The sequence below is a fragment of the Onychomys torridus genome, chromosome 8, assembly GCF_903995425.1.
Source record: "Onychomys torridus chromosome 8, mOncTor1.1, whole genome shotgun sequence".
Classification (NCBI taxonomy): Eukaryota; Metazoa; Chordata; class Mammalia; order Rodentia; family Cricetidae; genus Onychomys; species Onychomys torridus.
Window position 1 is genome coordinate 492,387 of NC_050450.1, and position 22,838 is coordinate 515,224.

A 22,838-nucleotide genomic window follows, 5' to 3' on the forward strand; every position below is an offset into this window, starting at 1 on the left:
TTCAGGAGTCTGCCTGTATGCCATCATGTCACACCATGATGATAATGGACTAAACCTCTGAAAATGTAAGTCACCCCAACTAAATGTTTTCCTTTATAAGAGTTGCCATGGTCATGATGTCTCTACACAGCAATAGAAGCCCTAACTGAGACACCTTGTCAAAGCATTCCTGTGTTTGTGATTATTGTCTGTTTGTTTGTTTGTTTGTTTGTTTCTAACACTTAGCATGCGTTAGGCATTATTTGATCCTCCAGAGAATGTTATGTTTAGAAAATAAACAAGGACATGGGTTGGAGAGCTGGTACCATAGTTAGGTTCCCAGTATAAACGTGGCTAGCAACTATCTGTAACCCCAGTTCTGAGAACCTGGTGCTTTCCAGCCTCTGCGAGCTCTGTAAGCACATGGTGCAGGTACACACGTGCAGGCAAAATACCCATACATACAGAAGTTAAAATGATAAATAGAAAGAAAACAATAACAAAAGAGAGAAGTGTGAGCCTTTTTTATTTTTTACTTTTTTTGGTGAGTGTCTGTATGTGTGCACGTTTTTATGCATGTGCATGTCTGAGTGTGTGTGTGTGTGTGTGTGTGTGTGTGTGTGTGTGTGTGTATGTGCACAAGTGTGCATGCGTGGAGGCTAGATGTCAATATTGGGTGTCTTCTAGCATCCTCCGCTTTATTTTTTTTTTAAGATTTATTCATTTTGGTTAATGTTGTGATATTTTGCCTGCATGTATGCGTGTGTGGTCAGAACATGGCAGCAGATCTGGAACTGGAGAGAGGAATGACTGTGGACTGCCAAGTAGGTGCTGGAAATCCAACTCAGGTCCTCTGCAAGAGCATCAAGTGCTCTAACCCTTGAGCAGTCTCTGCCGCCCTTGAAGTCTCTCCCTGAGCCTGGAGTAGAACCAGATTGCTGGAGTAGCCTGTGAGCCCCGGCATCCTCCTGCCTCTGCATCCACTTTGCGGGATTCCAGGTTCTCACCGCTGAATGAAAGGGGAGCAGTAAAGGAAACCAAACCAGACGCTCTGTGGGTAAAAAAGGGAAAAGTTCATTCCAAACCGCCAAGGCTGTCTCACAGGAAAGCAGAGAGAGGAGGAGAGGAATTTCCAGGGTTCTCAAGGGAACCTGTGCCTGGGAGGAGGGGCTCCTGTACACTGGGGTGAAGGAATTTGAAGTGTAGAGCAGGTGCTTGTGAGTGGAGACTGAAGGAACCAGGAAGCTAGCATAGACCTTGATGTGCTAAGAGTCTGCACAGGCATCTGTTAAAGGAAGAGCCAGAGGACCCCATTGCCACAGATAAGGAGAACGCTTCCTTTTCGCAGGTAGAAGCTGTTTTCTCACATCCTTCACGGGATGCTGGCTTTTGTCTAAAAGACAGACGTTAGGAAAGAGATTTCTTGGGACCAGATAACCACTGAACCCATTTGTGTTGTTGTTATTGTTACATTTACCTCATTTTTCTGTGTATTAATATTTTGCTTGCATGTTTGTCTGTGTCTATGTACATGGCTGGTGCCCACCAAGGTCATAAGAGGGCATTGAATCCTCAGGACTGAAGGTGTGGATGGTTGTGAGTCTCCATGTGAGTGTGAGGAATTGAACCCTGGTCCTCTGTAAGAACAAGTGCACTTAACTCTTGGGCATCTCTCTGGTTCCAAACCTGATTTTTTTTAGATGGATGTGTGAGAGCCAAAGTTCTGTTTTAAGTTTTAATTGCTATCTGTTAGAATTCTGCCCTCACTCCAGCTGCATGACCGCACATAGACAGTTCAGGAGTCAAGCAAAGGGTCTTTTGTCTTACATCATCAGTGTGTGCTGGGGACTATGTGGTCACGCAATCAGCCCATGCGTGGTGTACCTCCATAAGGCTGCCTGTGCATGTTCACCGAGAATTCTTAAAGAGCCGTGACTCAGACCCTACCACCCTCTCTTTCTGTTCTGTTCTCTCTTCCTCCACCATCTTTCTCTCTTTCCTAGACCTGGTTCTCTTGTTCCCCCCACCCCACCCATCTTCCTCCCTAATAAAGCTCTGATACTGATACTGGGGTAGTCCTTTCCATGAGGTAACCAGTGCCAGTAACTATCGCAGCTTATCATTCTTACTCTATGCCTAAGAGATCCATAAAACAAAAATGCCACTAACCCATAAGCCCCTTGCCCAAGGACAGCTAGTTTCTGAAGTGCTGGAAGCTGTTGTTTATGAAAACATGTAACAAGCCACATGTCTTCACTCCCCTAAACATGTTTGTTTGACCCATCTGCACCACATGTGCTTGGTCATCTATATAGGAAGGAGGTACCGCAGGCTGTATGCTTGCTCCAGATTGGACTTGGTGGGAAATACTTAGCCTTATGGGTTTGCCTTTCTATGCCTCTGCAAAATGTGACTCCTCATCATTTTCTGGGAACCCTGGGATGGACCTGGCCAGAGCCCATCATCCTGGCCAGTATTTAATTAAAGCTTGCTTCAAATTTGGCTTAAAATTGTGGTAGTGGAGCCGGGCAGTGGTGGCACATGCCTTTAATCCCAGCACTTGGGAGGCAGAGGCCTCTGTGAGTTCAAGACCAGCCTGGTCTCCAAAGTGAGTTCCAGGAAAGGTGCAAAGCTACACAGAGAAACCCTGTCTCGAAAAACAAAAACAAAAAATTGTGATAGTGGTTTTATTCTCAAGCACTGGGATTAACGGGTGCTAAGGATCTGAACCATGGATGTTCTAGTACAAGCACTTACTAACTGAGCTATGCCCAGCCCCAGCCCCTCTTCTTTTAATTAAAAATTATTTTATGTGTATGACTATTTTGCCTACGTGTGTGTGTGTGTGTGTGTGTGTGTGTGTGTGTGTGTGTGTTCGCGCACGCGCTCGCACTATATGCATACCTAGTGTTTTGGGGGCAGGGAAGAAGAGGTCATTGGATTCACTGAAACTATAATTGTATGGTTTCAAGCTACTATGTGGGTGCTGGGAGCTGAACCCCAGTCCTCTGAAAGAGCAGTAAGTGTTCTTAACTGCTAAGCCATCTCTTCAGCCCCATAGCCTTACTTTTTAAAAGCAAGTTTATTAGCTGGGTGGTGGTGACCACACCTTTAATCCCAGCCCTGGAAGGCAGAGGCAAGTGAATTTGAGGCCAGCCTGGTCTACAGAGCGAGTCCCAGGACAGCCAGGGCAACATAGAAAAACCCTGTCTCACAAAACAAAGAAACAAACATTTATTATCTGGGCATTGGTGGTACATACCTTTAATCCCAGCACTTGGGAGGAGAGGCAGATGAGGAGTAAGTTAGTTCAAGGTTATCCTTGTCTACATAGTAAACTTGAGGTTACATGAGACCTAGTCTCAAAACCCCCAACACTAGGGCTAGAGAGAAGGCTCAGCAGTTAAGGGCACTTGTTGCTCTTGCAAAGGACCTGGGTTTGACTCCCAGCACCCACATGGTGGCTCACAACCCTCTGTTCCAGGAGACCCACTGCCCTCTCCTAACCTCTGTGGGCACTGCATATGCATGCTGCACAGACATGCAGGCAAGCAAAATGCCCATGCACAAAAAATAAAATAAATAAACCTCAAAAAAATTTAAGAACCTGAAACTAAAATAAAACCAAGATAAAAACAAGTTTAGAACACTTGTATAGAAAACACTTTTATAGAAAAATACAAGTGCAGCCACAGCAGAATAATCCTCAGCTCTCTGAGGCCAGGTGCCAGCCTCAAAGGGCCCCAAATAATTTAGCAACAGTCTGTGTGTCTGGACCCTGATCTGACTCCTGGCTTAATCAGAAGCAAACCATGAGCATCATTCTATGCTATCAGTATGCATTCAGCTTCTGTAGGGTGAAGAGATTTCCTCCAGCTGTGGCATGACCATCAGCCGTCATGGGACAGCAGTTACCACTGTCCCCCCCTACAAATGCCTGGCCCCACAGTCAGGCAATGCTAAGCAGTAAAGCACAGAGCCCGGAGGTGATGTTCTAACGGCAGGAGGGGAGGCTCAGTGGACTGTCACCTGGGATTCCAGCCTTCGCTCCCTCCTGCCTCCCAGCGGCTCAAGGTCTTGTGGGGTGCTGGATTCTAGAATGATGGGAGGTTAAAGGACAGAAGAGCTCCAGGGCTGCAGCTTTCGTGAGTCCTACCTCAGGTTGGGATGGGACTTTCCGGTGACAAGGCTGCATTGGAATTGACATCTTGTGAGTACTCCCAACCAGGCTCCTGTGAGTAAATTCCAAAAAAACTCACTGGTTCACCAGCTGGACTTGGGCGGGACTATTTCCTTGCTCTGTTGTTGGTACCCTGTGTGCGGTAAAGAGACATTTGTTCATGACTTCCAAGGAAAAGCAAGGCAAGAATGTGTGCCAAGAGAAGCTTCTGGAAGGAGGACAGGGTGTGGGAATGAGGACTTCTAGGAGCTGCTTTAGGAGCCTCGGTGGGTGGGGACATTGCTCAGTATGCGGTCACCGAGAGGCTCCTGTTTGCATGACATCCGAGAGGGGCCAGCCTGGCTCCTGCTGCCCAGGTGTCCTGTGTCATTTCCTTCCTCTGCAGCCAGAGGCTTAGTGACTGGCCTCAGACTCCCACGTGTTTTCCCCCTTTCCATTTCCTGTCACTGTTTTGAAGCTGACAGGAAGAGAGGGTCTTCGATCTGATAACAAGGTTTATGATGAGGCTGATGTCACTGCTTAAGAGGAAGCACGACCCAGATCACCAGCGTCAGTGGCTGAGGTCAGCTGATGTCCTGGCCGGATAGAAAGGACTAGGCAGTTTCATTTTAAGGCTGTGCACATGGCGCTATCTGCCTTGCTTGGGGCTGAGCGGGCTCCTGTGGTGGTTGGATAAGGCGAGAAGTGTGAACCTCATCCCTCCCTCTAGCTGACCCCTCACGTGGAATCCAAGTCTTGCTTGTTAAAAATGATGGTAACAGTTTGAAAAACAAAGAACTTTTAAATATGACTTGTCAATCTTTCTTTCTCTACTTCTGAAGTTTAAAATAAAACAGGTCTCAGTTGTTAAAACAAACAGAGGTGAAATACATTTTTTAAAAAATCAGAAACAGGTTGGCAAAATGACTCAGTGTGTAAAGTGCTTACCACCAAGTCTGCTGACCTGAGCTCAACCCCTAGGCCCCTCGTGTGGGAAAGAGAAAACTGACTTCCACACATTGTCACACTGTCCTTTGACCTCCACACCCCAGTCATGTCAGACACATGGGAGAGAGTAAATAGATGTATTTTAAAAGAGAGTCGGCTCCTTCGGGGACGTAGTGATACATACCTGTGATCTTAGCACGTGAGAGACAGACACAAGAAGACTGAGAGCAAGGTTGTTTTCAGGCACATAGTGTGTTGGAGGCAGGCCTAGGCTACACAAGGTTCCATCAAAGAAAGGAAATAAGGAAGGAAGGAAAGAAAAAAGGAATATATATTGCATTTTTCCAGACAGGGTTTCTCTATGTAACAGCCCTGGCTGTCTTGTAACTCTCCTTGTAGACCAGGCTGGCCTTGAACTCATAGAGGTCCACCTGCCTCTGCCTCCAGAGTGTTGGAATTAAAGCCGTGCACCACTAGGGCCTGATGAAAAAGTACATTTTTTAAAAATCCGAACTTAGCTAGTGTGATGGCTATTCTTGGTTGTCAATTTGACTACATCTGGAATTAACTAAAACCTAAAAATGGGGCACACCTGTGAAGGATTTTTGCTTAATTTGGAGTGGGAAGATCCACTTCTAATCTGGATCTTTGATGTGGAAAGGCACACTTTTAATCCAGATCTTCTGAGGTAAGAAGACCCACCTCTAATCTGGGCTACGCCTTCTGCTGGCAGCCATATAGGACATGGGAGAAGGAAGTTTTTGCTCTTTGCCTGTTTGCTCTTGCCTTTCTAGCAAGTCCATTCCTTCACTGACATTAGCACCTACTTTAGGATTCTGATGAAACTGAAGCCAGCTGAGACACCCAGCCTCATGGACTGAACAGCTAATGGATTCTTAGACTATCGTTGGTAGACAGCCATTGCTGGACTAGCTGGACCACAGCCTGTAAGTCACGCTAATACATCACCTTTTTTTTTTTTTTTTTTGAGCTGAGGATCGAACCCAGGGCCTTGTGCTTGCTAGGCAAGTGCTCTACCACTGAGCTAAATCCCCAACCCCACCTTTTTATATATAGAGAGATTCATTCTATAAGTTTGGTTACTCTAGAGAAACCTGACTGATACAGCCAGCCATGGTGCATATGTCTTTAATCCCAGCACTCAGGAGACAGAGGTAGGTGAATCTCTGTGAGTTCGAGGCCAGCCAGGACTACACTGGGAGACACTGACTGGATTAGAGAGAGAGGCTTAAGAACCAATTCAAACATGGACAAAGGGTGTCTGTCATACACATTTCTCTGACCCAGCAGCCCATGAAAAGGTGCTCAGTTCCTAGTAAGTGGCAGAATGCACATCAAACCAAAAGTCAGAGAGATGGCTCAGTTGGTAAAAGCACTTGCTGCGTGAGCATGAGAGCATGAAGGCCTGAGTTCAAATCCTCAGAACCCAAGTGAGCCAAGTGTGGTGCCGGCACCTGTGACCCAAGTACAGGGGCGGGGTCGCTGGGGCTTGCTAGTTGCCGGCCTAGCTGCAGGTCCAATGAGCTCACATCCTCCCACGATCTCTTCATGCATACACAATGGGCACCAGCACATGGGCCTTGCATGTTCACATGTATACATACACGGGAAACAAAATAAATATTACCAAAAGAGAGCCAAGCCAGATGAGTGGCAGGATACTCATTGTACTTTTGGTCCCAAGTTCAGTTGGCAACAAAGACCAAAGCCAAAGAAAAAACACTGTGAGACACTACCACACACCTATTAGAATGTCTACTATATAAAAAACAAAAATCAGAGCCCCTACCAGAACTCCAGCATTGGGCAGACTCAGGCCAGAAGATCACCAGTTCAAGGCCAACCTGGACCACATAACAGATCCCGTCTCAAAGCACAAAAATAGCAAGCCCATGGCGCCGCCATTGTGGAAGATCCACAGCAGCCACCTCCAGGTGTGTGACTGGAGAGTCTGACAAGTCTGCAAGCAAACACTCGTGCACCCAGACAAACATACCACTACTCAAAATAGCCAAAAGGCAGACGTTACCCAGACAGAAAAAGTGCAGTACATAGATACGGTAGAAGAGTATTCAGCCTTGAAAGGAGAGATTCTTTTGTGCTAACTGGCCACAGAGGAGACCATGCGCTAAGTGAAGTCAGCCGGCAGAGTCCTGTTCAAGGGAACAGAACGTAGAACAGCAGTCTCCAGGGACGGAGGCAGAAAGTGCAGAGATGTTATTTGATGAGTTTAGCTTGAGACAAAGAAAATGTTCTGCAGGTGGATGTGCTGATGCTCAGATGACAGCTGAATGTCCTTGGTGCCCTTGGACTGTGCACTTTATCTGTGCACAAGTGTTTTACTAGGTACATGCTGCAAACCAAGTCCTAAGCATGCAGCTTGAGTCTCAGACTCCACTGAGAGTAAGCAGAAAGGATCAATTACTCCAGATACAGACATAGCCAACACAATGTCAAGAGACAAAAGCAAACAAGCCATAACCAAGTACACAGCTCCAGGCAGAGATGTCAACCGTCCGGGAAGCAAACCATAGAAGCCAGGGCAGAAATCAGTCTAAGGACAAACAGACCAATGAAACAGAAACCAGTTTTCCTTTCTTTGTGACCTCCACCAATACATTTTCAATCTGAACTGGAATGACTCAGAGCCTGTGACAGTCACCCCGCATGTGCACTCAGGCACAGCTTGCCTTCTGCATCCAGGGCTTAGTGCTCCTGGGTTCAACCAACTTCAGAATGAAACTATTTTTCAAATCCTGTGTCTGACACCTGCAATACCAGCATCTGGGAGGTGGAGGCAGGAGGGTGCACATTCAAGGACCCTCTGTCGAAACAACAGAAGTTACCTCTGAACCGAACATGGACACATGTTTTTCTGTCATTGCTCCCTAGATAATAGAGTGTGATGACTGCTTTCACAGCACTAACGTCATGTTAGACATTATAAGTCATCCCGAAGCTATTTAAAGGATACAGAAGGATGTTCATGAGTAATATTGAAATGCTGTTCACTTACGCAAAGGACTTGGGCATCACGCAGTTAGGTTTCTGTGGGAGGGCCTGGAACAAGTGCCCCATGGACACTCGTGGGGGGGGGGGGGGCGGGGAGGAGAGAGAAAGAGAGAGAGAGAGAGAGAGAGAGAGAGAGAGAGAGAGAGAGAGAGAGTTATTTCATCACCCCAAACAGAAACTCTGTACCTATTGAACCTCCTCTCCTCAGCTCAGAACACCTCCACCTACTTTCTGTCTCCCGTGGCTTGGTCCCACACAGGGGGGCTGTACAGTTTGTCCTTTGTGTCTGGTTATTTCTCTGCAGTTTCTGAGTCTGCTCCATGTGTTCAGATTCCTTCCTTTTGAGGCTGCACGAGGTCTCACTGCTCGGATTCTGTGCTGTTCACACACTCACCTGGGATGAGCACATGGCTCCATGTCTGGTGCAGCCATGAATGCGAGTGTGGAGTTGTTCCAGCTCTTCTTTCCATCCCTTGAGTCTTTGCTTTGCAGAGGAGTGTTGCTGGACATAGCCGTATATTTAATGGTTGAGAAGTTGTCAATCTGTCCTCCACGGTGACTGCCCCGTATTACCTGCCCACAAGCAACAGAGAAAGCCTCAAAACTGGGTCTAGTGAACGACAGGAAAGCATTTTGTTTAGACTCTGTGTGAGCGTGCTTATGATGAAGTGGATTTCAAGGGCAGCCTCTTTGTTTTGCCTGCAAATCACCGACAAGGTGAGGGACTGTCACTCTCAAGGCAGTAGTCAAGTTTAAAGAATGTGAATGATATAAAGTCACAACATGTCCACACGGTTGGGCTTGCCCAGCGAACTGCCTAGTTATTTCCGGTTCAAAATAGCCATTTCCGGGTCAAAACATCTCACGTGACTAGGACTTCGTGGCTTTGCATGTCTGCATAAAGCACGCGTGCAGCCATGCAATCTACACGCAAGCATGGAGTAGCCACACGAGTTCCTGTACGCATGCGCAGCCCACCCTTTATAAAGCGGGGCGCCATCTTGCACGAGCACCCTTTTCTCTTGACCACATGTGTTTCCCACAGGCCTGTCACGTCTGTCTCTTCCTATCCTATCTTAATAAAAAACTCTTCTGTTTTTTTTTTATTTTATTTGTCATGTTTCGGAACGTTTCCTCACAGGGTAAGAGCGCCAACTAACTAACAGTGAGTGCTTAGAGCGGAGCCTGTGAGCACAGATGCCATCGCCGGAGTGCCAGCCTCTGCCACTGCTGTCTTGTGCTCACTGGGCTTGCCACTTCACCATCCTTCCCTGGCACCTGGTGGAAGGACATGGCTCTAAGCTGAGCTGAACCAGCTGAGCTCACGAGATAGGAACTGACAGCGCAGCCATGGCGGGGAGAGCACATAGCCTGCGATGCTTCAGAAACCCGGCTGCCCTCGATTATCACCCCACACAGCACAGTCCCTTCAACTTAGGGCTCAGGAAATGAGGCCCACAGAGGCTGCGGTACTCCTCCAGCTCAAACTTCTTTGATGCATCTGGAGCTTGGGCAGGTCCCTCCCATCCTTCCTCCCTGGTACCACTGCTGCCAAAGATGTCAGGCGCACAGCCAGGTGAATTAGGATAAGCATAAGCCTGAGACAAGACAACATGTCCCCGGGTCTGAGCCTTGGGTCACACCTAGTTGTCCTCATGACTGGTGGTGATTCCCTCAATGTTCCACAGAACAAAATCCCAAACAACACACTGTATGTTCACACCAATTTACACAAAAAGAAGCCTCAGGGGCTGGTGGAATGTAGGCCGGTCAGGTTCTGGACCATATGTTTGATCCCAGCACCACATAAACAGAATGACGTGGTGCACAACTGTAATCCAACCACTTAGGAGGCAAGAGGACCAAAAGACTGAGGCCAATCTGGACTATGTTGAAACACCAGGAATGGGGGAAGGGAGAGAGAGAGATCAAGAGGGAATGCAGCTGTATACAGTGTCCACACAAAGTAGATGTTCCTTGTACTATGGATTTCCAAGTCCATCCCAGTGTAGATTTTCATTTTAAAATCTGTATGAACTGGACTCATGGAAAAATGTGTGCTTGAGGCTTTAGGCAGGTCTTTATTCCTCAGTCCCAGGCAGCCTAAGCTTTGCTGACCATTGGTAGGACCAAGGAAGCCTGCCAGATAACTGGTGGGCTGCTTCCTAGTCATTATTGTTGTGTGTTGAGTTTGAAGAGTGCAAACTGATGGCGTGACTCAGTTTCTCTAAAACTTGATTGTTGGTTGTGAATGGTTCCCAGGGGCCACTTGCAGGGATGAGGGTATGAGTAGGGGAGGCTGATGCTCCTTTTCCCTCTGTTTTTGCTTCTCAATTTCTCCCTGACTTTTCTCCTGTTAACATCCAGGTTATGCTGTGTTTGGTATACATGGGTGAGTTAGAGTCCCTGTGTTCCTGAATGCACAGGCATCATTGTCTTTGTGTCACTGACAAGAGCATAGGCCAGGTCCCCACAGGCAGCACTGTGCTTTCTGCTGACACATCACTTTTCCCCTAAGGTTGGGAACAAGGTGGGATGTCTGCCCTTGCTCTTTCTGCCCACCACTGCACTGGGGGGGTTAGCAAGTTTGCGAGGAAGGCAAACAGACCCAAGCATACAGATGGATAGGAGGAAATCTAGCCATGTTTAATTTGCAGGTGACAGATTTTTTAAGCAGAAAAATCAGAGAATCTGTACCACAGCTAATGAAATGCATAAGCGGACTTATCCATCAGCCAGCAAAAGTGAAGTGAAAACACTTCCAAGCCAGGCATGGTGGCACACACCATCAGTCCTAGCACTCAGGAGGCAGAGGCAGGTAGAACTCTGAGTTTAGGGCCAGCCTGGTCTACAAAGTGAGTTCCAGGACAGCCAGGGCTATGTAAAGAGACCCTGCTGTGGAATAATGCTTTTGTACACTGGTTTAATAAAATGCTGATTGGCCAGTAGCCAGGCAGGAAGTAGAGGCAGGATAAGCAGACAAGGAAAATTCAGGGAAGAAGATGGCTGGGTCAGGAGACACAAGCTCGTCATACAGGAAGCAGCATGTAACAGCACACTGGTAAAACCACAGAACACGTGGTGACATATAGATTAACAAAAACGGGCTGAGTTTAAGTGTAAGAGCGAGTCAGTAGTTAGCCTGAGCTAATGGCCAAGCAATTTTAATTAATACAAGCCTGTGTGTGTTTACTTGGGTCCAAGCAGCTCCGGCCTGGGTGGGACACAGGAAAACTACTGGCTACAAGACCCTGTCTCAAAACAACAACAATAAAAACAAAAACACTTCCACTTACAAAAGCATGGACTACTTAGGCATAAATCCTAAAAATACATGCAAGATCTAGATCTTGAAAATTATAAAAGCACTGATTAAAAAAAAATACAAAAACAAAAACAAAGATTCCCTCCAGAATGAAGAGGTGAGCAGGTGTGGGGGCACCTCCTGCAAGCCTTGCACCACAGAAGCTGAGGCAAGTCCCAGGCCAGCTGCAGCTCCTCAGTGAGGTTGATTCAGACAGAACAGGGTCTCCTCACGTGCTGAGTGTGATGGTCCCCACGTTTTGAACTGGAGACAGGTCTTCAGGCTACTTCCTGTCTTTCTGTCTGCCTCCTACCTGACAAGACTGGGGTGTTCTACCACATCTTCCCTTCTCAGAGACTGAGGTGAAATAAACCTTTCTTCCTTCATGTTGTCTGCCTGAGGTAAGTTGGTCTTGGCAATGAGAAAACTGGTGTATTTTCTACTGAGATCACAGTGCTTGGGGTGAGCAACCTGCAAAACAGAAAGGGGATGTCTCTGCTCATGACTTTAGAGTTCCAGCCCCTGTGGCTTCTGGGCCTGGGGTAAGGTGGCACTCCTCAGCAGGTGCATGTGGCTAGTAAGCAAAAGAGAGAGAGGAAGAATGGGGTCCTGGGATCCTTGCAAAGCTCCCAATGAACTGAACTCCACCAAAAGGCCACACCTCCTTAGTGCATCATGGTGGAGATCAAGCCCTTATCATTTAGGCCCTTGAGGGATGCTCAGGATCTAAACCATAGTAGATTGGCTGTGCCCATGGACTGATCTAGAGACTGAACCTAGTCTCAGGCAAAGTCCCAGCAGCTTTGCTATAGACATTAATGAGCAGTGCTAAGATTCACAGGGAAAGAAAGCATGAAGCTCCATAGACAAACAGCTTTGAGGAAGAATGTGGTTGCAATGTTTACTGCAGTTGAGTGTAGTGTCCCACACCTGTGATTCCAGCACCTGGGAGCTAGAGTCCGGAGGATTGAAGTTCAAGGCCAGCCTCAGATACAGAGAGAATTCAAGGCCAGTATGGGCTATATGAGTCCTTATTTCATAAAACAAAACAACAAAAACAAATAAACTACTGCAAAGCTACAGTCATCCAGAGAGGGTATGGGACACCGATATCTGTGTAGACATCTATGTCCATTCAAAAAGACCCCAAAAATGACCCTGTGCAAATGTGGTCAATTAACCTTTCTATTTAGTGGGGAGTGGATTGTTTGGAGTTCTATTCTTGCAAGATATTTCAGGGTAGTTGGAAGAATGGAGGATCTGAGATGAGATTCAAGGAAGAAGTCTGGGTCCCCAAAGTGAAGTTCCCAGAGTTACTGACTTAAAGGTGAAAATCTCAGAGGTGGGAATGGATGTTGCAGGAAGGCATAGACTTCTCTGGGGAGATGGGAAGATGAGGAGAATGCCAGAGTGGTAAGTTCTGTTATGCCTAGATTGTGGGGACCCCAAAAACACCACCACAGAGACCAAATCCTGTATGTAAAAGCAAAGAGCCTTTAATTTCAAGCTCTGGGGTCTGATCTCTCTGTCCAACACAGTGGTGACAGCAGAGAGCCCAAAGCCCAAGCAGGGTGGGGTTTTCATCAAAGCAGAGGTTGGGGTGAGGGGACTTTCAGGGCTCAGGACCCTGATTGGCTGACATTTGTCTAGGGTATAGGGAATGTTTGGAATGTCAGGTATTTCCTCTTAGATGCAGGCCCCACTGGGTGGGGTCAGTTTATGCCTTTTCCTGGGACCAGGTGTTGCCTGCCAGAAGCTGTGTCTGGGCTTCTAGGTCTGTCGAAGCAGCTGTGTGGTCAAGCTGTTTGGGGGCCCCCCACAGTTCATGAAGGGCTCTAACAGCCCGAGCATGACAAACATGGCTCTGGCCGGCCTTACCCCTCCCAGCTTCTTCCTCGTTAAACTGATAGATTGCATTACTAGAACTAGCCACGAGGTCTGTTCCCTTGTTAGGCCACTTCCTCCCCCGAGGCTGACCACCAAGGTCCAGCTATCAAAGTACTGAAGTCCAGCCATCAAAAGTCCCCTTTTGACTGCCCTAATTAACATGGCCGATTAAAATGAAACACCTCATCTTAACACAGGGATATATGTATGTGTATATTATATATTTATATATATATATATGTGTGTGTGTGTGTGTGTGTGTGTGTGTGTAATTTATTTTTATTTTTGTGCATTAATGTTTTCCTTGCATGTATGTCTGTGTGAGGGTGTCAGATCCCCTGCAACTGGAGTTACAGACAGTTGTGAGCTGCCATGTGGGTGCTGGGAATTGAACCTAGGCCCTCTGGAAGAGCAGCCAGTGTTCTTACTTAACTGCTGAGCCATCTTTCCAGGCCCCCCGCTTTGTCTATATAAACCACCATTTGCCTATGGGCCTCGTCTGTCTCTTCTCTATCCAGAGACAGTCCTTTGTCTCCCTGGGACAAATATCCCTCCCCTTCTCCCTCGTCCTCTGTCTCCTGTCTTTGTCTCTCATTCCCTGACCTTTGTCACTCTGGGGCAAATAACTCTCCTTTGTTCTGAGAACTTGGTTTTGGGGTGGCTTGTGCTGACTCCAGTCCCTTCAGTTCTGACTTGAGAATTGTAGAGAGTCTAGAACAAGGGACGGACCAAAGGCAAGATGTTAATGTTCCCCCGCTGCTCACTGGGGAGCAGGCCAAAGTGCCAGGTGATTGCTTCCCTAGACAAGGATAGCCAGGCTGGAGAAGGCCTCAGTGGCCATGGAGGTGAGGAACTGGAAGAAAGTGGGCCAGCGTACTAGTCATTTTGCACACCATATCATAGTTATTGTTCTACTGCTGTGAAGAGATGCCATGACCAAGGCGGCTCATGAAAGAAAGCATTTAACTGGGTACTCGCTTTCAGTTTCAGAGGTTAGTCCATGATCATGGTAGCTTGCACACATGCAGTTATAGTGCTGGAGCAGTAGCTGAGAGCTTTACATTCTGCTGTACAGGCAGCAGACAGAAAGATTGACAGAGAGAAACTTCAAAGCCAACACACCTCCTCCAAGGCCACACCTCCTAATCCTTCTGAACAGTTCAACTGGGAACTAAGCATGCATCTACATATGGGGGCATTTGCATTCACAACACCACACATGACCACAATACTCAACACAAAGACAACTCAAGACTGATTTTGTTTTTTGTTTTTTGGTTTTTTTTTTTTTGACTCACAGATTCAGACCATCATGGGGAATGAAGCAGAGCAGCTCAGACATGGCAGCAAGCTAGTTATGAGGCTGGGTACACAGTGGTGAGCCAGGGACCAGAGAGCACAGCAGGAAACAGTGGCCACTTCATGTCACAGAGGAAGATTAGATTCAGAGGTTTTGTTTAAAAACGAAAAGGAAAAAGGAGACTATAGATATGAGGTAGATCACTGAATCTACTCTGAGAAAAAAAAGATGAAGAAATAATAGGATAAATGGGTAGATCACTGAATCTACTCTAAAAAGAAAAAGGAGAAGATATAAAAATGACAAAAGGTAGATTACTGAGTCTGTTATGAAAAGAAAAATACTTTTAAAAAAAGGAACTATTTGTTTTAAATAGGATAAGTAATGAAAACTTTTTTGCCTGAGTTTATCAAATGTTACTAGACTGGACATTGTTATATATAATGGAGTTTTTCATCTGAATTTGTCAAATGTTAATGGACTAGACATTATTAATGTAATTCTTGACTGTATATATTGTATATACTTATTGGATAGTTTTTCTTGTATTAGTTATAACCTTCTTTTAATTTTAGACAAAAACAGGGGAAATGTGGTGGTATTGTGTTCCCCAAAATATTGTGTGTTCCCTGAAATAAACATATCTGGGGTCAGAGAACAGACAGCCACTAGAACAAAGCCAAAAATGATGGCTAGAAAATGGGAAGAGTAAGCTATAGCAGAAGTTGGGTGGTGGTGGTACACACCTTTAATCCCAGCACTTGGGAGATAGAGCTAGCTGGATCTCTGAGTTCAAGGCCACTTTAGAAACAGCTAAACTTGGTGACCCACGCCTTTAATCCCAGAAACACAACCTTTAATCCCAGGGAGTGGGGGCAGAAAGAGAAAGGTATATAAGGTGTGAGGACCAGGAACTAAGGAGAAAAAGCATGTAGAGAGAAAAGCATGTATTTAGTTAAGCATTTGGCTGGAGAAGCGGTCAGGCTTTGGAGCAAGTGAGAAACTGTGGCTTGTTCTGTGTCTCTGATCTTCCAGCATTCACCCCAATAACTGGCCTCGGGTTTGAGTTTTATTAACAAGTACCTTTAAAATTCCTACTACACACAGAGGCTCCAAATAGAGTTCCCCAAATAGTGCCTCTAGCTGGGTAACTAGCAATCAAAACATCAGCCTGTGCCACCATGGGCCAGAGCAGTAGCCACACAAAGTTCCTTCCAAGAGGTCATTTGTTACACACCAGCCAAGGGTAGCCTGGCTCTCCGATACCTGGAAGTAACTTAACCTCAACATGTTCAGGTTTGTTTGTTTGTTTGTTTAAAGGATCTTTAGCCCAGGCTAGCTTTGAAATCTCACACTCCCTGTACAGCTAGGCTAACTTTATTTGTTTGTTTTTGTTGAAGGATCTTTAGCCCAGGCTAGCCTTGAATTCTCAAGTGTGGTCTTAAAGGAGGTACTCACCTAGTCGGGAATGCCAGCCAGGTCTGAGGAGGATTCAAAGGGCAATCTAAAGTACTAGAACTGAGAGTCCAGCAGATGCTGAACTCAGCTGGCAGGTGTCAGATGTTCCAGCGATGGTCAGCCACCCTGGCTGCCAAGTCCTCAGACACAACCACATGGGTCGTTATTTATAATACAGTTCACTTAGATACAGGAGCAGCAGCAAAACAAGTGCACAAACCAGGGTGAGGGTGTGGCCCGCAGCACAGAGTTTGCCTGTTCTGTTTGTTACTGTCTCCTTGTGTAACAACAACAACAACAATAGGACAGCTTGAGGAAGGAAGGGTTTATTTGGCTCAAAGTTTGAAGCCACAGTCTCTCATGGTAGGAGAGGCACAGCGGCGATCAGCACAGCGATCAGAGAGGAAGGAGGCAGCTGGTGACACCACTCCCGTAGAAAGGGGGTGAGTGCTGGTGCTCAGCTCACTTGGTTAAAAAAACTTTTATTTTTGATGTGTGTGTGTGTGTGTGTGTGTGTGTGTGTGTGTGTGTGTGTACACACCCATGTGCACATAAATACAATGCTCAAGGATGCCAGGAACCTCAGATCCCTTGGAGCTGGAGTTATTGGTGATGTAAGTAGCCCATAATGGGTGCCGGGAACTGAACTCAGGTCCTTTGTGAAAGCAGCCAGTGCTCTTAAGTACTGAGCCACTCTCTAGCCCACTTGTTTTTATTTTATTCTGTCAGAATCCCTCCTCAGTTAAAGCTCTTTGCCAATGCCTAGAGCATTGTTTCCATGGTAATTTTAAACCTAGTCAAATTGAGTAGTTGCTGTTGGATCTCCTGTCTCAGCGTCCTCTCTGTGAGAAGCCAACACTACCTGGAGTCCTCAGTATCAGTAAGTGCATCTTTCTGCCAAACGCAGAAAGAATCTTTATTGTTTAAAACAGGGGTTCTGAGCCTTGGTGCTTAAGAGGTAAGCTGGCGTGGATCTCTCTAGGGGAGGGATTCTGATTTAACCATTGGCAGCCTCCCACTCCTCACTGGGCCTTTGCCCCACTGTGGGACCCAGTGGGCCCACTTTTCCCCTCTTTTCTGGGCTTTTGCCCCAACAGCAGTCTGTAAAGCCAATGACCTAGAAGCTGGGGGCTGGTTAAAGGAGACCCAGGGGACATCTTTGTGTCCTGATTACAGCTGGATTCCTTTCAACTCATCCTGTGTACCAGAAGACTGGGTCAGTTTAAAAACCTAAGCCCTACGTCCCACAACCTCTGTGATCAGGACCCCACTTGGTCCTTCTCACCACACCCACTTCTGCTAAACCCTCAAGTTCATTTCTCCAAGATGAAGCTGCTTGTCAGAATGCAAATACCCCACATTTAATCAGGCATGAGCTCATCCTCCCTCCCGAGGTCCACTATGTAACCCCGGCTGGCTGGCCTGAAACTCACTGTGTAGACCAGGATAACCTTGAATGCACAGAGATCCACCTGCCTTTGCTTCCCAAAAGTGCTGGGGTTAGAGGCGTGCTGGAGCTCAAGGACCAGGGGGTTCAACTCCTGATGCCCCTCCAAAGGAGCCCCTCCGGGAGCCACCCTTCAGCAGACTCCACCTGTTCCTGTTGCCTTCTGGGGGACCCCAAAGTCCCATTCAAAACCAGTCGGCCCCTTCTGGTCTATTAACTCATTCACCCACACCACCACCCACCATGCCACACAGACTAACATGAATAACATTCTCTTGATGTACAATAACAGACGTAAGCCTCCATCTCAGGGGACACCACGTGGCATGGGATTGGGGGTGGTGGTGGTGACCTTTTCCCCACAATGCCTCAGTTTACAAGAATTGAAGTCGATGGTCATAAAACCTATGGGTCTCACCTCCTTTTAACTCCTGTCCCATGTGGTTACTTATTTTCTTATGTAAGCAAAACGGCAGAATGTAGGTCAGAGAGGCTATCTTCATACAGGCACCAGCCAAACCTTGTGTCCTTCTAGAACCTTTCTAAACTGCTATGTCCCCCAGGTAGGGTGGAAATAGGATTCACTCCCTACAGGACTACTTTTTGTCCTGTCTAGAACCTTCAGTAATCTGCTAAGGCCCATGCTCCCTCCCTCTAAAGTCTATCAATGTGGCACTTCCTTTGTTCTGTGGCTGTCATTAGTCTCTGTGCCAGCTTTCTCTGCCGTGAGTGCCAGAGTCGAAGGACCTGAGCAGCTCGGAGACAGCTTGGTGAAGCTGACTATTAAGATACACTATCACACCTTGGAAGTGCTCAGACCAGCCAACTAAACCAGAACCCTCACACCCCTCACCTTCACAGTGGGTGGTTCCAGGATGACTTTACTGCCTGAAACTCTTCACAGGCCTCTTTCCCACTTCATAGACAGGAGAACCGAGGCCCTGTTCCAAGATTCAAGCCTCACACGCCCCACCTCTCTGTGATTCTAGATGCAGGCGTACGAACTGGCAGGCGTGCGTACTGCCATGGTCGCAGTGGAGTTCTGTGACGTGAGAGGGCTCAGAGGGTGTGCACCTGAGCCCCTGTGGGGTGCATATGAGGCTGAGCCGCTCTAGCCACCTGAACCCCATGTGACTGGTTCTCCTTGGGGAGATAGTTTCAGAAGAACATACCTAGGTCTTAGGTCTGTGTCCCATTTCATGCCTGCATTTCTCTACTGCTCAGAAACAAAAGGCACCAAGTACTCCCTGCAGAACAGCCCTTGGAGCCCTGGCAGCGTGGGCTGTCACTGCCTCCTTCGAGAAAGTTTTAAACTAGCTGAGGCAGCAGCTAAACAAGTTTAGTTCAGATTAGATTGGAAGGAGGAAAAAAGTTTGATTCTACATTTGTTTGAACAATTTGCCCTCTGACTTAGAGGAAACACATATTTCCGAATGGTTTTGAACAGGGCTGTGTTCTCCAAGGCTCTCTCAGGAGGCCTTCAAGTGCACATGGGAGGCCAGTATTTGTTTGCTTTGGGCTTATAAAAAGTCAGTCTCATCATTTCCAAGTCACCTGGTATTTTTGGTCCTCTGTGCCTTTTGTAATGTCCCCTGAATAAGAGGAAACATGGCCTCCAGTTATGTTTAATTTCATTTAAACAAATCAAAGCAGAAACTTCTACTTCCTGCCTTGCAATAGGGGGCGGCAGGCAGCTTCAAAGGGCTGAGTTGTTGTGTTCATGAGCAATCTGGCCTCTGTTGTATTAGATTATAAACAGTTCAAAGTGGTGCATTGTGCAGAAGCAAATGGAATGTTCGAGATCTTTCTCTGGAGAAGCGGAAGGGAGCTTTGCGTTTGCCCTGTGCTAATTCATAAAGTTTAATGCACACAGAATATATATTCATGTGAAGCGACAGGACTTACTTCCCATGTTCTCTACAGCATGGCTGAACTTGCTCCCTGGCATGTTTGTTACAGATACCAGGTTGCTCTTAGAAGGCTCTAGCTTTGTTCTTCGGCCTGAGCCGATAGGTATTTTTATGGTGGTTTCTTTGTTTGTTTTTGTCTTTTGATGCAGGATCTCAGTAGAAAGGGTTGGCCTCAAACTTACTACAGATCCAAGTCTGGCCTTGACTCACTGATGCTCTTCCTACCACCTCCTAAGTGCCAGGATTACATGTGGACACTCTGGGCTTGGCTAGCAGACTGTGTCGTAGAACGGGGACAGAAAGAAATCAATCAAAATGCTTAGGTAATGCTTTGCAAGATGGCCTGGGCTTAGGAAACATGTTCATTTCCCACATGCTTCTCCCAAGAATCCTGTTCTCCGGACTGTGAGATTTCAGAACCAAGGTCTCAGCAGCTTCGGGTGTTTTTTCTATTTTTTTTAATTCTCATATCAATAACTTTATTTTTGATAAAATAATGTATGCTCATTACATAGCACATAGAAAAAGTGTAATATGAAAAAGAATAGATGCTCGTGGTGGCGCACACCTGTAATCCCAGCACTTGGGACACAGTCAGGTGGATCTCTGGGAGTTTGAGCCAACCTGGTCTACAGAGTGAGTTCCAGGAGAGACAGGGCTACACAGTGAGACCCTGTCTCAGAAAAACAAGTTTTTAAAAAAAAAAAATAATAATAATAATAATAATAAGCCGGCGGTGGTGGCGCACGCCTTTAATCCCAGCACTCAGGAGGCAGAGGCAGGTGGATCTCTGTGAGTTCAAGGTCAGCCTGGACTACCAAGTGAGTTCCAGGAAAGGTGCAAAGCTACACAGGAAAACCCTGTCTCAAAAAGCCTAAATAAATAAATAAATAAATAAAAATCAACTATCATCTATGATAAACTTTTAGCACTTTGGGGTGAGTACTTGCAGCCTGTCTTCATGAATGAATACATATCCATAGCTATATATCTACATATAATTTTTAAAAAATGTTTATACTCCTTTTGGATCCTACCTTCCTACTCACCCAGCTTTATGTTCTCTCTCTCTCTCTGTCTCTCTCTCTCTCAACACTAAAGAACAACATAAAAGCAAAAATCAAAGCAAATAAGCAATAAATAAATAGCAATAAAAAATAAATCACTCACCCACACACACTCACACATACTCAAATACACACACAAACACCCATACTCTCTCTCACACACACTCACATACAAACACCACCACCCCCAAACACACACACACACCATGGAGTTTATTGTGTGTTAGCCAACTACTCCTGGGTATAGGGCTTACACTCCCCTGGAGAACACTGATTCCCCCTCTCCCAGCTGGTATCAACTGCAAACAGCTTTTTGGTCAGGGTGGGATCCTCTGTTCACTTCCCCAAGCCTGAGTTCTTTTCAGAGACCTACATGCAAGTCAAGCCAGGATTTTTTTGCTTTGCCAAAGAAACAATTGCAGGACAAGTTGGTAGGAGGCTCAGTTGGAGTTTTTTTGAGAGACATTAACATAGATTTCAACAGAGAGGTCAATAGAGACACTGGGGGAAAGGTTAACACACCCAGAGCTATATGTATGCATCTGGTGCCTTCTGAAGATACACCTCAAAGGTATATGACTCTGGAACCTTCGAAAGATACATCTCAAAGGGTTGCTCGGGAACTTGGATGACATAAGGTAGTCCATGTATTGGATGGGATCACAGCTGGGGTAAAACCCTAAGTCACAGGTTGCAGGGGAAGTTAAGGTGTTTTTACTGTAAATGAAGTGATCTTCGTGTTTGTAAGATTCCAGAAAACTTCAGTCTGTGTCTGGAGAAGAAGTAAGGTCATATGCAAGGCCCTTTATGCCTGGACCTAAAGCAGGTTTCACTTTTTAACATTCTTATTTGAAATATTGCTGTATGAAAGAAGTCCAGCAGGGTAGCAGTGCAGCACAATGCTAGGCATCTGATGCCTTGGTGCTGGAAGCACAGACTCACGGTGCTGTGGTACACGTTGTTTGGGAGCATAGTTTGGGAGGACTCACGGGGTACCATCTAATCTGACACAAGAGAGAGAAGCCAAAGCCACCTGGGGCTTCAACTTCCATCATCATTGGGTCACTTCTGTGCCTGTGTCCATCTCATGAAGGTGAAGCTGGAGCCTCCCTGCTTGCCCTTCTCCACAGCCCTGCTGACAGGAAGCACACTGGAGGCTGCCCCAGCTCTAATCTTCTGTCCATCTCTGCCCGGTTGCTGTGAGTTACAATTGCCTGTTTTTGCTTCTTTGGAAGCACTGATAAGATGGAACAGAATAAATCAAATGCAAAATCGCATATTTCCTGGCTTGGAAAGCAGAAACCTTGGAAGTGCTCCCAGGTTTTTATTTTTCTTTTTCTCCAGATTTTATTCCACCCCCCCTGGGTCATTTTTCCTTTGTTAAAAAAATTATGGTAAAATAGACATAGTATCAACTTTTATATTGTTATCAAGATGCTGGAAATGGAAGCTAGGGTCTCGTGATACTAGACAAAGGCTCTGTGACTGAGCTATGTCCCAACCCCACCCATGTTTTTGTTTTGTTTGGTTTTTGTTTTTGTTTTTGTTTTTAGAGACAGGGTTTCTCTGTGTAGCTTTACGCCTTTTCTGGATCTCACTCTGTAGACCAGGCTGGCCTTGAACTCACAGAGATCCACCTGCCTCTGCCTCCCAAGTGCTGGGACTACCGCCTGGCAACCCCACCCATTTTTAAGCAGGCCTTCCTGTGGCTTGGCTGAGCGTCCCTTCCCACAGACTTCATCTTCCCGATAAAGCTCCACACTGTTCAATGGTAAAGCCCTTGGCGTCAGGGCGCCTCCTTCACCTTCCTTCTCTGTGGTTTCCTGAGACACAGTCCAGGCTGGCCGTAAACTCACTAGAAACTGAGGAAGGCCTTGAAGATGCCTTGAATTTCCAATCTTGCCTTCACCTTCCGGCTGCTGGTGTCACAGGTGTGAACCACAATGTGCTGTTCATGCTAGGCTGGAGATCACACTCAGAGTTTCACGGACTCTCTCCTTGAAGTCTGCGCGCGCACACACAGGCAGAGGAGGGCTCTAACACCCAACCCTGCCATGCTCCACCTCGCTCTCTTGAGACAGTCTCTCAGTGAACCTGGAGCTAGGCTGGCAGCCAGCAAGCCCCAGTCATCCTGCTGTCTCCACACCCCACAACCAGGTTACCCTGTGAAACCACGCCTGACTTTCTACACCCATGCTGGAGACTCACACTCAGGCCCTCGTGCTGGAGATTCACACTCAGGCCCTCATGCTGGAGATTCACACTCAGGCCCTCGTGCTGGAGACTCACACTCAGGTCCTCATGCTGGAGATTCACACTCAGGTCCTCATGCTGGAGATTCACACT

The 22,838-nt window shown here is 46.7% G+C and overlaps 1 long non-coding RNA gene across 1 annotated transcript; it reads right to left on the reverse strand.

The window, feature by feature from the left end:
* Window positions 1-733: 733 nt before the first annotated feature.
* On the reverse strand, window positions 734-8,677 carry LOC118589600. Its single transcript, XR_004945678.1, has 3 exons — window positions 8,514-8,677; window positions 4,136-4,292; window positions 734-1,030 (listed from the first exon to the last, which is right to left on the reverse strand). It is a non-coding gene; the product is annotated as an uncharacterized LOC118589600 (long non-coding RNA).
* Between the last annotated feature and the right edge of the window lie 14,161 nt (window positions 8,678-22,838).